This window comes from Castor canadensis, chromosome 1 (assembly GCF_047511655.1).
Source record: "Castor canadensis chromosome 1, mCasCan1.hap1v2, whole genome shotgun sequence".
NCBI classification, from domain to species: Eukaryota; Metazoa; Chordata; class Mammalia; order Rodentia; family Castoridae; genus Castor; species Castor canadensis.
This window is the reverse complement of record NC_133386.1, coordinates 11,566,375-11,573,227: the sequence shown is the minus strand read 5'-3', so window position 1 is coordinate 11,573,227 and position 6,853 is coordinate 11,566,375. Positions and strand designations below refer to the sequence as shown.

The following is a 6,853-nucleotide window of genomic DNA, read 5'->3' as shown; positions in this document are numbered from 1 at the left end:
AGGGTCAAATTAAAACTCATTCATCCAGAGCTACATGAGTGACAATGGATAGCTTCTTCAGTTAACATCAGAACCAGTAGTGTGTATGAAGAAAACTGTTGAAGTATCTTAGATTCTATGTGGACCTACCAAAATTTCTAAAAGCAAAGCAGGAACACCCACATGAATTGCTCAATTCAGAAATGTATTTGAATTTAACATTGAGATTCCATTGTCACTAAAAATAAAGAAATGTACACAGTAAGCCTAGGAACCCAATGGCGGCAGCATCGTGGAATTTCTACCACCTTGACGTAGCATCAACATTTAGTATTGCCTTACAGTCGACAAATGATTTTCAGAGGTAATATGGCTCCTAGCTTTTTTCTGAAGTTGACATTATTAAAGGTATGGAAGGTAGGCAAAACTGTAAGAGTTCCTGAATAATGACTATCTCTCAGACTTTTATTTCAAATTATTAAATCTTCAAACAAGCTGGCAATAGTTTACTTTAAAAATATCTCAAGCTTAAGATGCTTCATTGTTTTCACAAAAATTATTTTTGCAAAATACTAAACATAAGAAAGTTCTAAAGGCAACAATATTTACTCAATGTATTACCATTTCCAAAATATATTTAAAAAATTTTGACCCTTAATACTTAAAGAAGTATATTCCCTTTTTATGGAGCTTAGAAATAATTCCTTTGGTAGATAAGGAAATTAAGGCATACAAAGTCCAATGAGTTGCCCAAGGTCACTCGTTTGAAGTTAAGTGGCACTAGAATGCCCATCTTTTTGCTATATTTATTTATTTTCAGTATTTCTTTTATAACACTAAATCTTCTTCACATCATGCCATAGTTTCTAAATAGTGTTTTATAGAGCAGAGCCAGTCTTAGTAGGGGTAATAGTACCCTGCCAAAAAATGGCTCATAGATCATTGTCTTCTGTTTCCAGTGCTGTTTCTTGTTTCTTTCTCTTTACTCTTCTCTGCAGTCTTCTGCATTGCTGAACAATTAAATTGTTATGTTGGTTAATGCAGTATAAATTCCTTGAAGACAGTGAAAACACTGAGGAGGGTCAGCTGAATTAGGATCTGTATATAGTATATGTATTAAAGGTGGTTAGTCTTTTAGGCTTACTAGTAAAATTGAAGAGTCAATATCACTGCTGTCCTTTGCGGATTTGTTTTCCCTTAGTTTTTCTATGTTCTTCACATATGATAAAGACAAAGGGAGAATAAAGCTTCAACTCAAAAAAATTGAAAAGAAATTTAGAACTTCAGAATACTTGGGTGTCTTGCATTGTTAGTATAGGGCACTTTGTTCCACAGGTTCAAGAAATATGATCTGCAAAAATTGAAATATTCCCAACTTTTCCTGCATCAATTTTGTTATAGGGAAAAGAAAAGGCCAGTCATTACAAATAAATATCAGTAGTAGGCAAGAAGTTCTGGCCTCTTTGACTGAGAGCCAAGTGGATGATGGTGCTCTTGGCTTAAAGAAATAGGACTGAACTCAATGACTCATAAGAGCGATGGCCCATGATCATGCAAGATCTGGTCTGTTCTATTTTTCCTTACTGTCAGGCATGCATAGGCTCTAAGTGCGTTGTCCAGGATGAACTAAGGATTTGACAACAAATTAAAATGTCTTTTAATGGCTATAAAGTCCCTCTCTATCTCAGCTCATCCATTTGTGCACCTTATCTATCAGGTGAGATCGAAAGAACTAAATAATGGGACAGATAGAATTCCAATATGGTTACCACAGTAACTTCTTCATTATTGTGCTACTTCTAAGGTTGCTCCAAGAAGAGGCCATGAAACAAAGATAGTCAAAGTGCCCATATAGGCTGTCTCCCCTTTTGGTGTTTTTCTTGTCATGTCTTCCATTTAATCTAAATAGTGTTCCTGTATCTCCAAATACTGCTCCTTGATATAACTGGATCCCTGTTACAACTGTATTTTCAATTACTGTTACATTTTTTGTTAGGCAATTTTTTTTTTGCTTCATTTAAGGATTTTTGGCTACTATCATTTTTTTAATCTAGAAAAATTTTTTCTTTTTATTTTAGAGTTTGGACCAGGAACTTGAAACATTCTATATTTTCTGTAACCTTTGGTAATAAGATTAACTCTGAAGTAAAAGAACCAAGTAGCCTACAGCATATCCATTTGTCAACGTATTGTCTTGAGTAGCACACTTTAAACTTTTAAGCATATACATTTTTAAAAGATTTCCCTATAAATAGCTAATGGGGAAAAATCTTAATGTATGAGAGCTCTAAGTCATCTGTCTTACTCACTGCTACTGTCATGGGATTGGGCACAGGATTTGTCATCAAGGGTTCAGCTCACAGTGCTTTCCCCTTCTGGATTTGCAAATGGCTGCTGATGTGTTATAAATAGTGGCATGGGTGCTTTAAGTAACTGGTATCTAAGAAACATTATTCTTTTATTGTAACTTTTTACTATAAAGCTAATTTAGATAAAACCTTTCAATGGACAATATCAGGGAAAATTTTTGAGAACTCTGGATGTGTAATTTTTGGTCAAATCATCCAACTCTATCTATAAGTAAACACAGTGATGCAGACCAGTCATGTAGCTATTATATAGTGGTTGACTAAGAAATGCTGCTTTTTGAGATTCAAATGAAATGAGTTTGAACAACCATGCCTGGGCCTGTAGGAGTTCAATGCCTTCACCAAGTTGTCTATGACCTCTGATGGATGGGAATGCTGGGGTTTATACTTTCAGGGTGGCCCTAGACTCTGTTTTTGCTTCTGCTGAACTTTTGTTCTTTCTTTACCTTGTGACTTTTCCTACATCTCAGTCCTGGTTTTGACACAAAGGAGAAGCACAGGCCTTTTTTCTTGACTCTCCTTCCATCCCAGGACAGTATTAGTGCACTTTGCTGACATAAAGCAGCAGGCCTAGGAAGGATATGTGATTTGCTTTGGTGAAAGGCTTATTATGGTACTCATGCAAACATAAATTTACATAAGAGACAGTCCTAACATTTCATTAACCAAATATTTTTCTTCAGTTTTTTAAATATAAACTTATCAAAACCTAACTGGTGCATGTATTGGCATTTTTAAGCAGTATGGAAAAATTTATAGTGAAAAATGGAAAAAAGACATGAAAGCAGAAAGGGAAGAGAAGGAAGGGAGCCAGAAGAAGGAGAAAGGGGAATAAGTGGGAGTAGTAGGAGGGTAAATATGATCGAAGTACATTATATGCATGTATGAAAATGTCATAATGTAACCCATTATTTTATACAATTAATGTATGCTAAGAAAAATATTTTAAAAATTGACAATTCAGTGTTTTGAGTTAAAGAATTCGACCTAAATCTTCAATGTTTTTTCCTGTTTTATTCTAATAGCTTTTTATAGATTTACATTTTAAATTTAAGACTGGGAATAATTTGGGATACATTTAATACAGGTGTGAATTTTAGGTCTTTTTGGGGGGCGAGGGAAGGCTACAGATATCTGAGTGCTCCTGCATCATTTGCTGAAAAGTTTCGCCTTCTTCCAGTGAATTAATTCTGCTCCTCTGTAAACAAGCAGTTGAGCATATTTGCTGAGTCTATTTCTGAGTTAGTTCCCCTTGATTTTTAAACTACTGAATATTTTTAAAATAATGAGTGAGTTTTGGATATTGGCAAATACTTATTCTCCATGATTGATATGATCATATTTTTATTCTGTAATGTGTTACTGTGGTGAATTACATTGATTGATTTTTGAGTGTTTAAAGGCCTTACATAACTGTAATAAATTTTACAGGTTATAGCAGATAAATCTTAGTATAAATTTGAGCATTGGATTTGCTGGTAATTTTTGTATCTAGATTTTTGAGAGTTGTTGGTCCATAAATTTATTTTTTTTAGATTGTCTCTGTTTTTGGCAACAAAAGAGTAACATTATTTGGGAAACGCTCCTCCTCTCCTATTTTCCAAAAGAAATCGTATGAAATTAGTGCTTGTGAGAACTCCCCAGTGAAACTGTCTGAACCTGAAGATTTCCTTTCTGAGTTTTTCAATTGCAGTTGCAATTTCTTTAAAGGTTATAAGACTCTTTGGGTTATCCATTTCATTTGGCTGAGTTGGTAGACTACAGTTTTGGGAAGTTGTTTGATGTCTTCCAACTTAATTTATAGGTATAACATATTTTTCAGTTATTTTCCCCTATTATTCTTTTAATTTGAGAGTTTTTATGGCTTTGATTTTCATGCATTGTGAATTTGCTTTTTTTGTTTTCCCTGTTACTAGTGTTTGAAGTGAGGCTTTCTACCACTTGAGCTATGCCCCCAGCTCATTTTTTTAATAACCACAGATTCCATACTGTTTTCCTTGTTTGAGTCTTGATATTGGTGACTCATCACTTTTCTTTTTTTATTTGTCAATCTTGCTCTAGTTTTGCTGATATTGTTTTCATTTGAAGAATAAGCTTTTCATTTAATTGATTTTTTGTTCTTCTCTTTTCAATTTTGCTGACCTCTTCCCTCATCCTTATGGATTCTTTCCTTCTGCTGGATTTGAGTTTATTTTGCTCTTTTTTTTTTTAAAGATAAGAACTTAGATTATTAATTTAAACTCTTTCTTTTTTTCTAATATACGTCATGCTATAAATTTTCCTCTCAGTATGGTGTTAGACATATCCCTCATATTTTGACAAACCGTATTTTCATTTTGATATAGTTCTCTGTGTTTTAGAATTCTTTGAGAGTTTCTGTTTGACTGGCTAAGTATATATAATGCATTATTTAATTTCTAATTGCAACTCTGGAGATTTTTCCCTTTTTTTTTATTACTGGTGTCTATTTTGGTTCCATTGTGATTGGAGATCAAACTGTATAATTTTAATTATTTTACGTTTTTTGAAGTTGTTCTTTCTAGCTTAGGATTCTAGTTACCTAGCTTGGTAACTAGAGAGAGAGTGTTTTCGGTAGGTCCTTTTGACTCTACTGCTTAGATAGTCTAAATCTTTATCAGGTGCTTTCCTTTGTTTTCTAGAAATTCATCAGTTCCTTGGAGAGGAAATACCCATGGCCTACTCTAATTATGGGTTTTTTTATTTCTTCTATTTTCTATTTCTTCTTTCAGTGCCAGCAATTTTTGCTTAATGTATTTAGGATCTTTGTTGTTCAGTGTATACATATTTGGGATTGTTGCGCCTTCTTGGTGCATGTATCCTTTTATCCCAGTGTAATGCCTTTCTTGGTCAATATAATTTTCTTTACTCTGAAGTCTACCTTCTAATACTGTTTAGCCACTCCTGCTGCTTAAAGTAACTCCTTCTTTTGTCAGTGATCCTACAAATGTTACTGAATTTGAAATAAACAGCATATAGACATATCATTTTTTCTTTTTGTCTACTCTGTCAATTTCTGCCTTTTAATTGTGATATTTAAACAAATTACCCTTAAGCTAATTTTAGTATAATTACTGTATTTTATTATGGTTTGTTTCTTTTTCTTGTTCTTTGTTGTCTCTTTTAAGGATCCTATCTTGATGTATTTCTAGTGCTTTTGAGCGTAGCACACATATTTTTCTTGGTGGGTATCTCAATATACACATAGGATTTTGCAGACTGCTGGTATCAGTGTTTCACCACTTCAAGTGAAGTGTGGAAGCCTTACTCCCAGTTACCCTTTACTTTCCCCACTTTAAATTGCCTCAAGTGTTAGGTGATGCTGTGGGTTTTGCTTCAATCACAGCATATGTTCAAGAAAAGTCTTGGGGAGAAGCTCTGTTTTTCCCCACTGTTTTTTCTTCCTTCTTCATGCTCAAGCATACCTTAGTTTTCATTTTGTTTCTATTTGAAGAACCTCCTTTAACCATTCTTTAAGTAGGCTGTGGGGGCTCTTACTGGTTCCTTCTGATGCTGCCTTGACAGCCAAAGATGGGTCACCATGCCAGTCACCTCACATGTGCCTCTGGTTGTAGGAATGATGTCTCTGGCCCGTGGGGATAAAGTGGGCTTCCTGGTCTCAGCTCTGGTTATGGCAAGGTACACCTTCTGGGTGCTCAGTGTCCCCACCATGTGGTATCTCTGAACAGACAGTGGGGGATGGGGGAGACTGACAAGGAGGAGAATGGTTGTCCTGGTTGCCTATTGTCACTTGGTTTCAGTTCCATCACTCATGGTTCTGCCTGGCACCTTTGATGTTATATGTGAAACTCCCATTAGATCCCTTTGTCATTGGGACTATGTTACCACCTTTTGCTGTGTTTTGGGGTGGGAAATGCTGGGCTTGTGTCACCTTCATTGTTGGACAGGGGTTGTAAGGGGCCCTGAATGTTCATTTGTTACAATCTAACATAACCCTTCAGTTTGCCTTCCCCTTATCTCCTCTCAAGTTCTCTGATTTTCTCCTGCATTATTTCTAGGGTTTATCATTATACTTAGCAGAGAGAAGCAAGGAGAGATATGTCTACATCTGTTGTCTTGTTTGGACAGAAATCCTTCTTGTTAAAAAGTTAGATGGTTAGATTTTTAAATATTCTTTAGTCACTATAATCCTACCACAGGGATTTTTCACTGGCCAAATTACCCCAGACATATTGACCTCTTGTCTTCCTTCCTATGTCTCTATCCTCCTCCTATTGTCACCTAGGTTTTCTAGAGACCCATAAAAATCTGAATTATGCAGAGAACCTGTGTTCTCCAGCTCCTAACCTATAGTCCTGCTCTAAATCCGTTTGTCTGTCTCAAAGCCATCCATGGGGTAAGGTGAACAAAAGAGCCTTCTGCTCCTTTGGCCAGCACAAAAGCTAGGCAGAGATCCAGGGTAAGGGATCTTTCTTTTTACAGTATCCTTTGTCCTTTGAAGACACTCACCATTTTAAATAGCATCT

The 6,853-nt window shown here is 35.4% G+C and overlaps 1 pseudogene; it reads left to right on the top strand.

Moving 5' to 3' along the window:
* The first annotated feature begins 257 nt into the window (after positions 1–257).
* The window catches only part of LOC109700041 (NEDD8-conjugating enzyme UBE2F pseudogene), a 45,394-nt pseudogene continuing 38,798 nt past the window's right edge, over positions 258–6,853 (top strand).